An 18295-nucleotide genomic window follows, 5' to 3' on the forward strand; every position below is an offset into this window, starting at 1 on the left:
ACAGCAAGGTGAGTGATGCACATCAGGACAATGGGACTAATGCACAATGAGAAAAAATATGCTATGGTTCTAATTCACAGCAAGACCAATACAGATTGGTGCAGGCTGTGCATTGGGAAACCAGTTAGGGAGTACATCAGTAGAGCTTGACATACATTAGCAACTCTTGTTGCTGTCATAGTGCACATTTTTGTAGTTCATTAAACAGGCTTCTTAGTGCCTATTCTCAAAACAGAAGAAGATCTACAAGCCACTCTAAACACCTTTGCAGAAGCATACGAGAAGCTCAGCCTGTCATTGAACACTGAAAAAACCAAGGTGCTTTTCCAGCAGGCACCAGCCAACCCCTCTCCAATGCCAGTGATACAGCTTAATGGTGTAACATTAGAAAATGTTGATCATTTCCGCTACCTTGGCAGCCACCTCTCCACCAAAGTCAACATCGACGCCGAAATACAACACCGCCTGAGCTCTGCAAGTGCAGCATTTTCCAGAATGAAGCAGAGAGTGTTTGAGGACCGGGATATCCGTAGGGAGACCAAGGTGCTTGTCTATAAAGCTATTGTCCTCCCAACCCTGCTCTATGCCTGTGAGACGTGGACTGTCTACAGACGTCACATGCAGCTCCTGGAACGTTTCCATCAGCGCTGCCTCCGGAAAATCCTGCAAATCTCCTGGGAAGACAAGCGGACAAACGTCAGTGTGCTGGAAGAAGCAAAGACCACCAGCATTGAAGCGATGGTCCTCCAACATCAACTCCGCTGGACAGGCCACGTTGTCCGGATGCCTGACCACCGTCTCCCAAAGCAGTTGCTCTACTCCGAACTCAAGAACGGAAAATGGAACGTTGGTGGACAGGAAAAGAGATTTAAAGATGGGCTCAAAGCCAACCTTAAAAACTCTGGCATAGACACTGAGAACTGGGAAGCCCTGGCCCTTGAGCGCTCCAGCTGGAGGACAGCTGTGACCAGCAGTGCTGCAGAATTTGAGGAGGCACGAGTGGAGGGTGAAAGAGTGAAACGTGCCAGGAGGAAGGCGCATCAAGCCAACCCCGACCGGGACCACCTTCCACCTGGAAACCAATGCCCTCACTGCGGAAGAAGATGCAGAGCAAGAATAGGGCTCCACAGCCACATACGGACCCACAAGGAAACCCATAATGGAAGAACATCTTACTCGTCCAACGAGGGATCGCCTAAGTAAGTAAGTAAGTCTCAAAACATAACAAACTTATGCAAGAAAGACCATGATGGAGAATTCTGGACAGAAAATGTAATTGGTGGCTCGTGTAACATCCTGTGGCTCTAATAACCAAGATTATATCGACTAGTCTAAGTATACCAGCATAGTAAGAAGCAGGAACAAAAGCAGAAGTATGACAAATGCTTTGAGGGCTGAGTATGAAAATGATGCTTAATTTGCAGGGATAGTTCAGTAAAACAGAGTTACCCTTGCCTGCAATGTTTTTATTAGAGCTCCAGATCTTCTGAAATTGCAGAACATTTTACAAGGACCTGTTGTGGCCCAGGAAGAATGGGGAGTTTTGGAGAAGTGAAAACCCTCATTTGGGAAGATTCAAAGTACGGCAACATTCTATCAAGAAAACACAGAGCCCCATGACGCCCATCAGACAATACAGGATAACTTCTGGTGGGGCTCCATGGGTGAATTGGGGTGGCAGCATGGTAGGACACTGCGCCACCAACACAGTAGTCTCTCCATGTTCCATTAGGAAAAACAGTGCTACTGTGGGATTAAGCCATGTGGTGACGCTTTCCCACATGAAATGGTGAAGCGTCAACTGCCAGTCAGGATGCTGGGATTTCCCCACTGCCCCCCCCCCCCATTTGCCAGTGAGGCTGGCGAATCATAATGCTGGTCTTCATCCATGGGATGAGTCCACAGTCTCTTTCAGGCCACAAAGTCTTCCCTTACCCACTTCACTATTCCACTACTTCTGGGGCCCTTTCCCTTGTTGCCACTCACTACACCAAATGTAGATTTTTCTAAATGGCCTAATAGATTATATAAAGGAGACCTCACTTCTTTTAGCCTCAAAACCGGGCTCTGCCATGAGGCACACATACAACCTCATCAGATGGCCACCAACGTCGCTCTGCTTCATAGAGAGGCGTGGGGAGAGTGCAGAGGCAGATATGAAATTCCTGGAAAACCGTGCTCCGCAATGGTTTGATTCTGTAGCAGGCACATGGCCAACAGGTAGAACTAGTATATAAAGTGAAGCAATTAAAGGCGCCCCTTTAATTGCTTCACTTTATATACTAGTTTCTACCTGTTGGCCATGTACTTGCTACAGAATCAAACCATTGCAGAGTACAGTATAGGAGAACCTGATGTAAGTACCTATGTCTGTTTTGTTATGTACACCTTACATGTTAGCAACATATGGAAATGTTTGTCCATTTTGGGACATGTTCTAGCCACCTGTGTATATTCCCTTTAGATCCACTGTTTTATTGAATTCTTATCCACCTGAGGAAGAATTATTATTTTGGAGAACTTGATGTCCACTTCATTGTACTCTTCATATTACTCCACCTGAGGAAGAAGTTATTCGAAACCAGTCTGGAAATCCTCTGCGTGAATATCCTCTTACAAGGGACTGGAAACTTCACTCAAGAGCATCTTTCTCTAAAGTAAGGGATCTTGTGCCATTAAGAGAAGTCTGCTTTACAGCAAGAAAGACTCTACCTTTGTTATGGATGTAAAATAACTGTATAAACAGTTTTTTGTTCATTGTATATTGCTCAATGTTGCATCATATAAGTTTGTTATTCATTTAATACTGCATTATATAATGTGGGGAAAAAACCTTTACCTTTGTGATTTATGTACTACGACTTGTAGTGGATTTGTGTTTGTTGTGATTGTGGGAATCCATTGTCTTTTGTGTTAAATAGAAACGCCTGCCATACTCTGTACTCATGATACTCTGTATGATGGAAGTCAGCTGGCTCCGTGGGCGACCTGGGCTAAAATGAGTGCATGCTGCCGATTTTAGTTCTTTATGATGAGGTGGGAAATAGAAAGACTTGCCATACTCTGAGACCAGGTCCTTGTGCAATAAATAATCTCCACAGACTTCCAACAGAGGAGTAATCTCAAATGCCAATTTAAAATTAATGCAGTTTGACACCACTTTGACTGCCATGTCTAAATTCTATATTTTTGAAACTTGATGGATACAAAATAATGCAACTCTGACTCTCAACTTATTTATTTTGTTCCTTGCAGGTTACAGACATGTGGCTCTACCTGGCTGTTCTCGTAGGGTTTTACTTCCTCTGCCGATGGTACCGGGAGAGACAGACTGTGGAGAATCTGACAGAGAAATATGTCTTCATCACTGGCTGTGACTCTGGCTTTGGGAACCAGCTTGCCAGGCAGCTGGATGCCCAGGGCATGCGAGTGTTGGCAGCTTGTCTCACCCAAAAAGGGGCAGAAGAGCTAGACAGGATCTCCTCAGAAAGGCTGAAACCCGTCATTTTGGATATCACCAAAACAGAAAGTGTGGAAGCAGCAACTGAGTGGGTGAAAGAACAAGTAGAGGGCAAAGGTATAGTGCAAATACAGTTTTTTGCATTCGGGATATTGGCCCTTCCACACAGCCCTATATCCCAGAATATCAAGGCAGAACATTCCACATTATCTGAGTGTGGTCTCAGACAACCCAGTTCAAAGCAGATATTGTGGGATTTTCTGCCCTGATATTCTGGGGTATAGAGCTGTGTGGAAGGGCCCTCAATGGAAATTGCTCACAATGTTTTGAGAACCAGTCATGAGCTTGTGAGACTAATATGTTTATGATGATGTGGGATGGATAAAGTTTCAGCATGTTAACCTGTCATGATCTCATGATCTCAATAGTAATGTTTGAAACTATGTGACAAATACAGCAACATGTAATACTTTGGGTGACACCATTGCCAATATGTGCCATATGTTGTTGCTGGCTGATTCCAAAGTGCTCTTTAGATGTCTTCTAACCTTGTCACTTTCGAGATCCTTACATATCCCACAATCCCACTGCTGACTGGAGATGGAGGATTTGGAAACCAAAACAGTTGGGAAAGGTTTTCTTAAATCAAAAATGGGAATTTTGCTTAAGTGAATGCTAAATGAAGAAATGGACAATATTTCCCTTTTTTTAAAAAAAAATCGTTCATTGTTTTAAATCCTACAATTTTAAATGTTTCAGAGATCAAATGAAAGTGTTAATCATCTCCCAGTCTTTTAAAATCTCTCAGAGAGAGTTTTCATACAGTCCAGACAATTCATTTTAGTCCAAATAGATGTATGTGCTGTTGGACATGATCTCTGCAGGAAATGAATCTGTAGCATTCATATTTGAGTGGGGGAGGGGGCTTACAATGTCTGTGGCTTTCCTACTTTCACAAGCATCCTGGGTCACTAACCCCCATGAATGTGGGGACTCAAGTTATCTGTTATCCATGTATGGTTTTTATATGTATCTGCTATAGAAGGTCTTTAAAGTGTTTGCAAACTGCAATTCATTGGACTTCTTAGCTGAAAAAAAGACTTTTTAAGCTACCTATAAGTGCTAACTTTATAAACAATTCAAGGTTGCATGTACCAGGTTACTGGGCTTGGTATTCAGCGGATTCATAAATGAAATGGGTCTCCTTCTCTATGGGGAGCCATAATAGAAATGCCTGAGAAGGTATACTTAAACATGTCCTGTGTTTTTCTCTGCAGGGCTCTGGGGCTTGGTGAACAATGCAGGAATTGGGAGCCCAATGGCCCCCAATGAGTGGCTGACCAAGGATGACTTTATGAAGGTGCTGGAGGTCAACCTTCTTGGAACGATCGACGTGACTCTGCACATGCTGCCCTTAGTGAGAAAAGCCCAAGGAAGGGTAGTCAATGTGACCAGCATTGCTGGGAGGTTTGCTTTTTCTGGAGGAGGCTACAGTCCTTCAAAATTTGCCTTGGAGGCATTCTCTGATAGTCTCAGGTAATTACACAATTCGATATTTGGAGTTGGGGATTAGGGCTAGACAGAACATGTGGCAGCCATTGTGTTTTTAGATGACCTTTGGTGCAAATTAGTCTAGAATCTGAGAACAATTTGTGAATGGGAATTATGTAACATGTAGCACCCACACATACACCCCACACCCCCACACACACAAAGAAAATTCCAAAGAAAAATGGAAAAAAAATCTGTAACTTTCATGAGGAGGGGTGTTCTAGCTCAGGAGGGACTATTCATTCCTTATTTATTCCATTTTCATTCTAGGCGTGAATTACATCCATTTGGTGTCAAAGTCAGCATTATAGAGCCAGGTTGCTTTAATACAGGAATTAATAACATTATAGTTGAGCACTCCAGAATCTTATGGAGAAGATTGCCTGATGAGGTCAAAAAAATCTATGGAGAGAAGTACATAGAAGAGTGTAAGTTGTTTGTTTTATTGTGGTTTGTTGGTTGGTTGGTGTGTCCGTTTCTTTGTTTGTTTTTTTGGGAGAAGGGGAGAGACAGAGTGCTAATAACTGGGACTGATAGAGTGAAACTAGGAGGACTGCTGTTGCTCAATAGGCGCAGCTTTAAAAACACTGCCAAATATAATCGATTCTGCTGCCTAGGAACTGGGCAGAATATATATGGGCTTCAGTAAGGAGCAGCTAGTACCCTCAGCACTCCACTACCTGAACTAACTGGCTTTTACAGAGCTTCATGGTATGACCAGTTTTACAGAAAGGCTTTATTTCTGCCAAAAATGACATCACTATTACAACCGATTTCTCTTTCTCTCTTTGTTTCCGTCCTTCTGCTTATAGTTATCAAATCATTCACTCAAAACAAGTACAGCAAGAACAGCAACTTTTATCCAGTGACTGATGCCATGGAGCACGCGCTGACCTCCTGCTATCCCCGCAGGCGCTATGCTGTAGGTTGGGATGCCAAATGCATCTTCATCCCGCTTTCATACTTGCCAGCCTCATTGGGGGACTATGTTACAACTCTTCATTTACCAAGATCATCTGGAGCTCTCCATTAATTGCAGTTGCCTTGCACAGAATTAAGATCATAGGAAATTATAGATATAAGAATGAGTTCCTATGCTCAGTCAGCTCAAATTGCCAATTTAATATGAGTTCTAAATGATAAAGCAATCGAGGATTTTCTGAAAGATTGGAAACCTTTCTGAGCAGTAAAAAAATCATGTTGTAGATATATGGTTATGGCTATTAGTAGTGACGAAGTATCTCTTATTCAAAATACTTAGTACCAGAAGAATTTTGGATTTTGATTCTTTTCCAGTTTTTGAAAACCTATATTTGCATGTAGATACCTGATGAGATATCCTGGAGATGGGGCCCAAGCATGAGCATGACATTTATTTGTTTCATATACTCCTCATATACATAGCCTGAAGGTAATTTTATGCACAGTATTTTGGTGCATAAAACAAAGTTTGTGTACACTGAATCATTCTAAAGCTAAGGTATCTCACTCACTCATGTGGACAATATTGGATTTTGGAATTCCAGGTATACTACACTTTTGATATGTCTTTTTCTAACATTACTTTCTCTGAATGCACATTTCCTATTTAATTGTGTGGTACTTCTTTTGAAAGTTATTATACTCCAGAAATGTTTTTTTTTTTTTGGTGGCGAAGGGTAGTACTATTATTATTATTTTTCAGTTTAAGCACTTCAATTGTGATTTTCCTTAATAAAAGTAGACCATTTTTAACCTTTCAATGTGCACACCGCAAAAACAAAGTTTTTGCAGTTTAATAAAGAATTTCCATGTTTTTATGATACTAACCAATGCGAAAATGACATTTACCACCCAGGAACAATAATTGTGTTACATAGTTGAAAGTGTTATTTCCTATTTGATTGTGTGGTACTTATTTTTAAAATTGTTGTTATACTTTAGAAACTTTTTTTTTTGTGGCGGAGAGTAGTACTATTATTTTCTTCAGTCTAAGCACTTTGTTTGTGATTTTCCTTAATAAAAGTACACCATTTTTAAACTTTCAATGTGTAGACCGTAAAAACAAAGTTTTTGCAGTTTAATAAATTTTTTCCATGTTTCTATGATACTACCAATTCGAAAATGACATCTATGGTGAGCGATGAAAGGAACAAGATATCCCAACATTAGAAGAATGGCTGATGAAATAGTCAAGATAGATATGTTGACTATGATGATTAAGGAGAAACCTTTGACCAACTTTAAGAAAGATTAGGACTTATTCATTATCTTTTCACAACAATAAGGAGATTGGGTTGCTGTGAGTCTTACAGAAATGAACTTGATTGGCAGCTGGATTTAAGTTGACTTCTGGTGATGTCCTCCACCATATATGAGGACAGCCATATATGGGTGCAGAGGACAAGCAATGGAGATATACATAGCTTGTTCCTCCCCCGGAAAAAGATGGTCAAAGAATGGCTATTGCTGTTCTCCATGATCCCTTGCCTTGCTCTGATTAATTATAGGTCCAGACTTGAGAATGCTGGTTACAAGTAGCTGCCTCTGGGAAGAGACTGACAGCATTCATTTTGTACCATGAGTGTCAAGGGCAAGTGAATCAAAATTGTTTCCGACAAATAGAGATATATCAAAATATTGATCTCCCTCCCTATATCATAACATTTTAAGGTGTATCTTCTTGGGGACTGACACACCTAAAATTGAGTCTGCCCTCGTTTTTCTTCACCTAGAACAGTGGTTTCTCAATCTGTGGGTCCCCAGGTGTTTTGGCCTAAAACTCCCAGAAATTCCAGCCAGTTTGCCAGCTGTTAGGATTTCTGAGAGTTGATAGCCAAAACATCTGGGGACCCACAGGTTGAGAGCCACTGACCTAGGAAGTCAGACAACTTCAGAGATTTTCTTACTCATCAGTTTACAAAGGGCAGGGAGAATACTGCAGTAGTAGCTGGTGGTTCCCCTGTCAGTGGAGTAGGGGATCCACTGTTGGTTTTAATCTGAACTTTGAATGACCTGCTTATACTATTCAATATGCTGCCTATGAAATTATGACTAAACCTTGGAGTAGAGTCACCATTCCATTGACATAAGTGTAACCGGCTGCTAGTAAAATCTATGTTCCTATTGGAGGTTGCACAAAATATAAAGTACACATACCAAAACAAAACCTTTGTACAAAAAATGTGGAATTTTTCAAACATCAAAAAAAAATCATTTGTTGCAATTGCTGCAGATTTGGAGAAAAAAGGTACTAGAGTTTTAATCTTGTGTGGAGAGAGAAATTTTCAAACCATTTGACAGTTTTTGGAGTGGTATTTCTCAACATGTGAAAAAAAAACCCTTTCTCATGAGAAAATGTTCAAACTTTCTTTTCAGCCCCAAGTGCTTAGCTTGAGTCCCCACAGATGCTACTATGGCAGATCTATTTTCCCAGCACCAATGATAAAAGCCATATTGATGCTGGGAAGTAGCAATTACGATATACAGATGATGCAAATGACCTGATGCTTGATTGAAATAAAAACTGGTAGAATTGGATGGTTGGTACAAATATATGTAGCTGTCTGTTTTCTGTTTTCTTTTCTTTTTTTCAGCAGGGGTGTTCTGACATGATAAACACATTACTACTGAGAGACATGCAATCCATCTCTGCTTCATATCCCTCAAGTGGTTATTCTGAGGGGGTGGGAGCTAACCCCTCCTTCCCTCCACATACTCATGTTACCCTAGTGCAGCACTTTAGATTTTCCCCACAGGAATAAATAAACATCACTTTGACATAAGAAAATGTAACCATACTATTAAGAAGTGAAGTCACAATTCCAGTCCTATACTTCTTGTGTACAACACAACCCAATATCTGCCTGGTATCCCACAGTTTCATTGATATCCCTATCGAACAAAATCCTGGTGTTTTAAAAATTTAGAGGGAGTTGGGGAGATGAAGTATACTGCTGCACTCCAGAACAGGAATAACCCTCTTACTTCAAAACACCACACGTTGAGTAGGAAAAAATCCTTTTTTTATTGAAATTAAGTAAAAGAAGCAAGTTAAAAAACACTTTAAGAGAATAAAATCAATTAGGGAGGAAGATAAGCAGGAACAATGTATTCCAAATCCTTAAACATGGATCTTCCAAGCAAGGCTTCCATAAGACAAGAGCAAGAACTTAGCAGGATTCTGAATCAATGCTGCATCTGACTATTTTCCCATGGTTGGAACTTTATATCCCCTCATTAAGACTCAGAAATTGGTTTCGTTTTCCCTGAATGCCTCTCATCCTTATCTGTTGGTGCCTGGGCGAATGCCAAAGGCCTTGGCCAAGCTGTCTGTTTTGGCTAATTTCCACCTGTCGGTCTATATGCTCATTAGTTTCTCCAGGTGCCAAGTTGTTTCCAAGCCCCAAATCCTGGGAACTCTCTGAGAGCAATTCAGGGAGTAAACTATCATCCTTATACTCTGTAGGAAAATTCTCATGGGAAAGTACACTATGAACCGGTGTCTCTATGACATTCTCTGCATTAATATCATTGACCAAACCACTGCCATCTTGACCCTCAGTGACATCATTCCCCACATCTAAAGTACCTTGATCTTGAAACACAATCACAGGCTGAACTCTAACACATCCTTTCTATCCAGGATTTTAACATTGCACCTACATGGCAGAATTTATGCAGTTTAACACTACTTTAAGTATTCATGGCTCAATGATGTGGAATCATAAGGATTGCAATTTTGTGTGATTTCAGCTTCCTCAAGAACTGTGGGTTTAGAGCCCAGCGTATCAAGTTTCCAGAAGGCCAGATGAGACACAGATGGATTGAAGACAAAGTCAGAGGTTTATTCTCAATGGCCAGAGAAGATGTCAGCAGACAAAACATTCCACAAAATTGACATGCCACATTGCGAATACAGAGCATATTTATTACATTTAACCATTATTCTAGAGTCCCACACTAGACTCTGAATGACACGGAAAACATCTGGCTAGGATCTATCTCATTGTTGGTCTGGGATTACCTCCAACATCATCGCTGGTTAGTATTTGTTGTGACAGGAACTTTAAATAAAATGTCATTGGAAATGAACAATATGTTTGTTTATTGATCCGCCCTGGAGAGAGGTACAATAAGAAAGGAATGTGGTGTGGCAATCGATAATGGGTTTAATATCTTGGCTCCATTGGATACAATGGTGTTAGTCCAGATAAACAACAAAAGCTTTAGGGTGATGGCTATCTCAAGGAGTGTTGTAGGATGAGTCTGCCTTGGGGCACAAGATCATATCAGGTGAAACAGGAAAAGGCTCATTGTGTGTTTCTCTCCTTGCCTCCCAGGTAATTGTAAAAGGATTATGATTTCAGGGATCATCTCCTGGAGTCTGATGTGTGTTGGGCAATATTCCAGGGTAATTCATGAAGGGTTACTGTAGGACAAAGACAATATGGGCTAACTGTTTCAATGGAGCCATGTTTCATATTTCATAATTTAGGGTCCTATTTTAACAAGAACTATAGCTTTCTCTCAAAAGCATGTTGGTGCCTCACCAAAATACAAGTCCCAGGGTTCCATAGCATTAAGTCATGGCAGTTAAAGTAATATCAAACTGCACTAATTCTATAGTGTAGAGCCACCCTTGGTTGACTGGTAATTTTGATAATTGTATTGATTATATTGCCTTCTTATATTGGTTATATAGTTTGATCTTGTTTTTTTTAAACGTTTTCCAATCCTGTTGTCAGGACCATGAATCTTTAACAATAGAAAGATGGGATAATATTGATTAAAAACATATTAACAAATATATATGCGTGTTGTCTTTGAGGAAAAAGTGGGATAAAATAAGTAGAAGAAGACCTACTAGGATATTTTCGGGAAAACAAATTGATTAGTTTGCTTCAGAGCGGAAAATTCTTCAAGAATCCCATTGTTTTCAGAGTATACTGCATGGGGAATTTGGTGACTTGACTCCCACTCTGTTTTAGTACACTAATGCCAGATCAACAGAATAGCTTTTGTTGTGATTTTATCAACAAGTCTAAGATCCTATCATAAAACTGGGTAGAGTATAACTTTCCCTTTCTCTTCCCATGGTGAGACCAGATTCATGCATGTAGCAGGAGATGCTAAGAAGGATTGTGCAACTTCAGATTGCACACTGTTCGTATTTACAGCAGTTGTTTTCCGAGTCAGTACTACCAATGAGAAAACCTGGCTAGTGCTTCTCATGAGTCAGTGTACAAGCCCTGCTGAAATGACTGAGACAGAATATATAGCTACTAACAGCAGTAAACTATCATCCTTATACTCTGTAGAAACATTCTCATGGGAAAGTACACTATGAACCGGTGTCTCTATGACATTCTCTGCATTAATATCATTGACCAAACCACTGCCATCTTGGACCTCAGTGACATCATTCCCCACATCTAAAGCACCTTGATCTTGAAACACAATTACAGGCTGAACTCCAACACATCCTTTCTATCCAGGATTTTAACATTGCACCTACATGGCTGAATTTATGCAGTTTAACACTACTTTAAGTATTCATGGCTCAATGCTGTGGAATCATAAGGATTGCAATTTTTGTGTGATTTCTCTCCAAAGCATGTTGGTGCCTCACCAAAATACAAGTCCCAGGGTTCCATAGCATTAAGTCATGGCAGTTAAAGTAATATCAAACTGCATTAATTCTATAGTGTAGAGCCACACGAGGTTGACTGGTAATTTTGATAATTGTATTGATTATATTGCCTTTTTATATTGGTTATATCGTTTGATCTTTTTTTTTTAAGTTTTCTAATTGTGTTGTCAGGACCATGAATCTTTAACAATAGAAAGATGGGATAATATTGATTAAAAACATATTAACAAGTATATATGCGTGTTGTCTTTGAGGAAAAAAGTGGGATAAAATAAGTAGAAGAAGACCAACCAGGATATTTTCAGGAAAGAAAATTGATTAGTTTGCTTCACAGCAGAAAACTCTTCAAGAATCCCATTGTTTTCAGAGTATTTACTGCATGGGGAATTTGGTGACTCGACTCCCACTCTGTTTTAGTACACTAATGCCAGATCAGCAGAATGGCTTTTGTTGTGATTTTATCAACAAGTCTAAGATTCTATCATAAAACTGGGTGGAGTATAACTTTCCCTTTCTCTTCCCATGGTGAGACCAGATTCATGCATGTAGCAGGAGATGCTAAGAAGGATTGTGCAACTTCAGATTGCACACTGTCTGTATTTACAGCAGTTGTTTTCCGAGTCAGTACTACCAATGAGAAAACCTGGCTAGTGCTTCTCATGAGTCAGTGTACAAGCCCTGCTGAAATGACTGAGACAGAATATATAGCTACTAACCGCAGAGGGCAGCACACACAGAAATATTACACTTAAATACATTGGAAAATAAAATACCATGAGGGTGAAATTTACAATGAGACCAGAATTTTATCTGTTGGGGAAGCTGGACACCCCTATAGGAGGGGAAATTGGAAGGTTATTACAATATATGGCAATTGCAGCAAGAATTACATTATGTAACAAATTTTTGAAAAAAAATGTTATGTTCCTGATTTGAAAGTGTTATTTCCTATTTGATTGTGTGGTACTTATTTTTAAAGTTGTTGTTATACTTTAGAAAAAAAATTTGTGGGGGAGAGTAGTACTATTATTTTCTTCAGTCTAAGCACTTTGTGATTTTCCTTAATAAAAGTACAACATTTTTAAAATGTGTAGACCGCAAAAACAAAGTTTTTGCAGTTTAATCTTTTCCATGTTTCTATGATACTATCAATTCGAAAATGACATCTATGGTGAGCGATGAAAGGAACAAGATATCCCAATATTAGAAGAATGGCTGATGAAATAGCCAAGATAGATAAATTGACCATGATGATTAAGGAGAAACCTTTGACCAGCTTTAAGAAAGATTAGGACTTGTTCATTATCTTTTCACAACAATAAGGAGATTAGTTTGCTGTGAGTCTTAGAGAAATTAACTTGATTGGCAGCTGGATTTAAGTTGGTTTCTGGTGATGTCCTCCACCATGTATGAGGACAGCCAGCTTATTAAATGGGTGCAGGAGGACAAGCAATGGAGGTACACACAGCTTGTTCCTCCCCCGGAAAAAGATGGCCAAAGAACAGCCATTGCTGTTCTCCATGATCCCTTGCCTTGCTCTGATTAATTATAAGTCCAGCCTTAAGAATGCTGGTTACAAGTAGCTGCCTCTGGGAAGAGACTGACAGCATTCATTTTGTACCAGGAGTTTCAAGGGCAAGTGAATCAAAATTGTTTCTGACAAATAGAGATATATCAAAATATTGATCTCCCTCCCTATATCATAACATTTTAAGGTGTATCTTCTTGGGGGCTGACACACCTAAATTTGAGTCTGCCCTCATTTTTCTTCACCTAGGACAGTGGTTTCTCAATCTGTGGGTCCCCAGGTGTCTTGGCCTACAAGTCCCAAAAATCCCAGTCAGTTTGCCAGCTGTTAGGATTTCTGGGAGTTGAAGGCCAAAACATCTGGGGACGTACAGGTTGAAAGCTACCGACTTCGGAAATCAGAGATTTTCTTACTCATCAGTTTACAAAGGGCAGGGAGAATACTTCAGTAGTAGGCACCACCTTCAATCCAGTAGGTGGATGGTCCTCCTGGATTGAAGGTGGTGCTGTTGAACGCCAGGTCTGTCAATGGTAAAACATCAACCATTCAGGATTTAATACTTGATGAAAAGGCAGATCTGGCATGCATCATGGAGACCTGGTTGGACGAGGCTGGAGGGGTTAATCTCACCCAGCTTTGCCCACCAGGTTATGCCACGTAGCACCAACCGAGAACCAGGGGGTGGGGAGGCAGAGTTGCAATAGTCTATAAAGATTCCATCTCCTTGATCAGGTGCCCGACCTTACAGTCGACCTTGTTTGAATGTGTCCACCTGAGGTTAGGAGACTGGGACAGAATAGGGCTGTTGTTGGTGTACCGACCACCCCGCTGCACCACGGCTGCCCTACCTGAGCTTGCAGAGTTGGTCTCGGGCCTGGCATTGGAGTCCCAGCGGCTCATAGTGCTGCGGGACTTCAATGTCCATGCAGAGACCACTCTTTCAGGAGTGGCTCAGGACTTTATGGCCACCATGGCAACTATGGGGCTGTCCCAGCTAGTATCTGGCCCTACCCACTGTGCTGGACACACACTTGACCTGGTCTTCTGTCAGGGCTGGGAAGAAGGTGACAGTGTGGAGGAGTTATCAATCTCTCCTTTGCCGTGGACTGACCACCACCTGATCAGGTTTAGACTCTCTGCAACTTCGCAGGGGTGGTGGATCCATTAAGATGGTCCACCCCAGGAGGCTTATGGATCCAGAAGGACTCCTGATGGCTCTTGGGGATGTTTCCGTTGCCTTGGATGGTGATTCTGTCGATGCCCTGGTCGCTCACTGGAATAGTGAGCTGACTAGGGCAATATTTATTTATTTATTTATTTATTTACAGTTCTTATATTCCGCCCTTCTCACCCCGCAGGGGACTCAGGGCGGATTACAGTAAACACAGTAAACACATATATGGCAAACATTCAATGCCAGTTTGACAAACAACATTTAACACACAAAGGCTATTTAACTTTTTTTTTCTGGCCGCCAGGGGAGCTGCTGCTTTTCATCGTCCATCAACGACACCGATGAAGTTCTTCCGCATTCCACATTCCCCGGAGTCTTCTTTCTTTATGGCCTCATAAATTAGTTAAATTTAGCCTCCCACACAAGGTGGTCCCTTTTTTTCCTACTTGACAGATGCAACTGTCTTTCGGGTTGCAAAGGTCGACAATGGGCTACACAATGGCTGGACACCCACTCCAGCCCGGGCTGGCTTCGAACTCATGACCTTTTGGTCAGAGTGATCTTTAATGCAGCTGACACTCAGCCAGCTGAGCCACAATCCCGGTGCGTACAGATGACACCGTACCCCAAAACTCCGGATGATCTCTCCCAACAGCTTCATGTATATGTTAAACAACATAGGGGACAGTACTGAACCCTGCGGGACTCCACAGTACAATGGCCGAGGAGTCGAGCAGGAGTCCCCTAGTGACACCTTCTGGGAGCGACCCTCGAGGAAGGACCGGAGCCACTGCAAAGCAGTACCCCCAAGAGCCATTCCCGTGAGGCGTCCCAGAAGGATACCGTGGTTGATGGTATCGAAGGCCGAAGAGAGGTCCAGCAGAACCAACAGGGACATACTCGCCCTGTCCAGTTCCCGGCGAAGATCATCCACTAAGGCGACCAAGGCTGTCTCAGTACCATATCCTGGCCGAAAGCCAGACTGCGCCGGATCTAGATAGTCCATGTCTATCAGGAACTCCTGGAGTTGCGAGGCCACCACACATTCCAGGATTTTGCTGAAATAGGGGAGATTGGAAACTGGCTGAAAGTTGATGAATTGAGTGGGGTCCAGTGATGGTTTTTTCAACAGCGGTTTAATAACAGCTTGTTTTAAGCTGGCTATTGCCTTCCCGAAGGGAGGCATTAACCACCAACCCTGATGACCTCATCGAGTTGAACAGATCGAAACAAATCCAACAAAACCGGACAAGCAGATGCTTGTGTTACATCTTCAGAGACTGCCGTTAATGTGGTGTCAAAGCCCGAACGGATCAAAGCGACTTTGTCCGCAAAGTACTGAGCAAAGGCTTCACAGCGAGCTGCCGAGTCGTCAGGGGACCCATCTCGCGAGATGGGATTCAACAACCCTCTGACTACTCGAAACAGCTCTGCCGGACGGTTCCTTGTGGACGTAATATTGGCCGAATAGAAAGCATTTTGAGCGGCCTCTATTGCCGCGCTATATGCCCTTAGATAAAGGCATAGGCGTGTTCGATTTGGCTCGCTGGGCTCTTTCCGCCACACGCTCTCTAGCCACCTCTTTGTTCGCTTCAACTCCACCAACTCCTTGTTAAACCAAAGAGATGGTTTAGCCTGGCGACTTAAGAGGGGGTGCTCCGGAGCAATCGTGTCTGACTTGGCTACAGTGGTCCACGCTTTGGTTACATCCCGTTTAGACTACTGAACGCTCTCTACGTGGGGTTGCCTCCGAAGACTGCCTGGAAGCTGCAGCTAGTCCAACACTCAGCAGCCAGACTACTAACGGGAGAATACGTTCGGAGAGGTAAACCGGGCCGGAGTTGTTTAGGGCTTTATAGGTTAACACCAGCACTTTGATTTGTGCTCGGAAGCTAATTGGCAGTCAGTGGAGCTGGTGTAACAGCGGAGTGGTGTGCTCCCTGTACCCAGCACCCATTAGTAATCTGGCTGCTGCACGTTGTAGTGCTGCAGCTTCCGGGCAGTCTTCAGAGGCAACCCCACGTAGAGAGCGTTGCAGTAGTCTAAGCGGAATGTAACCAAAGCGTGGACTACCGTGGCCAAGTCAGCCTTCCCAAGGTACGGGCGCAGCTGGCGCACAAGTTTTAGTTGTGCAAAAGCTCCCCTGACCACAGCCGAGACCTGGGGTTCCAGGCTCAGCAATGAGTCTAGGAGAACTCCCAGACTGCAAACCTGCACCTTTAGTGGGAGTATGACCCCATCCAGCACAGGCAGTAACCCCGTACCCTGTTCGGCCTTTCGACTGACCAGGAGTACCTCTGTCTTGTCTGGATTTAGTTTCAATCTGTTGTCCCTCATCCAGTCCGTCACAGCGGCCAAGCACCGGTTCAGGACCTGAACAGCCTCCTTAGTAGCAGATGGAAAGGAGTGATAGAGTTGGACATCATCTGCGTACAGATGACACCGCACCCCAAAACTCCGGATGATCTACTTGTTTAACTTCATTCAGATGATAAGGATGATATTATTTATCCAGGCCATGTTGAAAGCACATGTCAATATGTTAAATGCGGAAATTGTTCTTGACATTATTAATCCTTGGGTTCATTCGTGGAAAGAGAAGGCAGATACTTTCCCAGATGAATGGTACCCTGGAGAAGCATTGCTTGGTTATCTTGTGACCACTATTACATAAACATCTTAATATTTGCAAGAGTGTCTTTGTGTCCACAAAGCACATCATCTAAATTAGTTCAAAAGTCATTTAAAAGATATCCCCAGTTTAAAAATCTATTACTATGCTTGTAGTTTGATATGGCTGAAGAACTGCTTAACATTGACAAACAAAAGATTACTGTAATTAGAAGGCGATGGTTAGAAATTTTGGGTATGTGCTTTTCTTTGGTATGACAAAAAAGAAGCAGATTCAACTTTTAACAATCACTTCATAAAGAGATTACAACTGTGAGTGTGGCATAAATATAAGAACAGATAACATGTCACCATGTATATTTATTCGGAAGGACTTGCAAAGATTTGTTAGTATTAGTTAATGCCTAATACAAGTAAAAACAATAGAGGTGTTAATGATGGCAGGTTTCCCAATATAATGGCTTTGCCATAGAATAATCTCTGAGCGATTTAAGGTGGAAAGCACTTATTTGGATTTGTAACAGCTAAACCAGAAATTGGAAATCTATTGTACTCAGCAAATGACCATTTGATTGCAAAAATGTATACATTGTTGTTAAAATATGAAATGGAGGAAGAAGAAGCGAAAAACTGATCCATTTCAACCCGGTTTCAGGCTTGGTCATGGGACAATGATAGCTTTGGTCACCTTGATGGATGACCTACACAATCATCCACCAGGAGGAGTGTGCCCCTGTTGGTTCTCTTACATCTTTCAGCGGCTTTCGATGCCATTGACCATGGTATCCTTCTGAGTTGTCTTTCTGGGATGGGGCTTGAATTTACTGTCCACCAGCGGCTCCGTTCCTTCCTGGGGGATCCAGAAGAGGGTTCCAGAAAGTGATGCTGGGGGACTTCTGTTCGACTCCTTGGCCTGCGGAGTCCCTCGGGGCTCTGTGTTATCTCACTTGTTGTTCAATATATACATGAAATTGCAGTACCATCTATATGCAGATGACATCCAACTCTATCACTCCTTTCCACCTAATTCCATGGAAAAAGTTCCTATGCTAAACTAGTGCCTGGCAGGTGTAATGAACTGAACGAGAGCAAACAAATGGAAGCTTAATCCAGATAAGACAGAGCTGCTCCTGGTCAGTCAAAAGACAACACTGTGTTACATGGTGTCAAACTCCCCCTGAAAACACAGGTTCGCAGTTTGGGGATATTCCTATATACATCTCTGAACCTGGAAGCACAGGCATAGACCAGGAGTGCTTTTACACAACAAAAGATAGGGCACCAACTCTGCCTATTCCTGGAGAAGTAAAATCAGGCCAC

The 18295-nt window shown here is 42.1% G+C and overlaps 1 pseudogene; it reads left to right on the forward strand.

The window, feature by feature from the left end:
* Positions 1-2470: 2470 nt before the first annotated feature.
* LOC137096194 (retinol dehydrogenase 7-like) lies at positions 2471-6077 on the forward strand (annotated as a pseudogene).
* Positions 6078-18295: the final 12218 nt, after the last annotated feature.

This window comes from Anolis sagrei, chromosome 2 (genome assembly GCF_037176765.1).
Source record: "Anolis sagrei isolate rAnoSag1 chromosome 2, rAnoSag1.mat, whole genome shotgun sequence".
In the NCBI taxonomy this organism is placed as follows: domain Eukaryota; kingdom Metazoa; phylum Chordata; class Lepidosauria; order Squamata; family Dactyloidae; genus Anolis; species Anolis sagrei.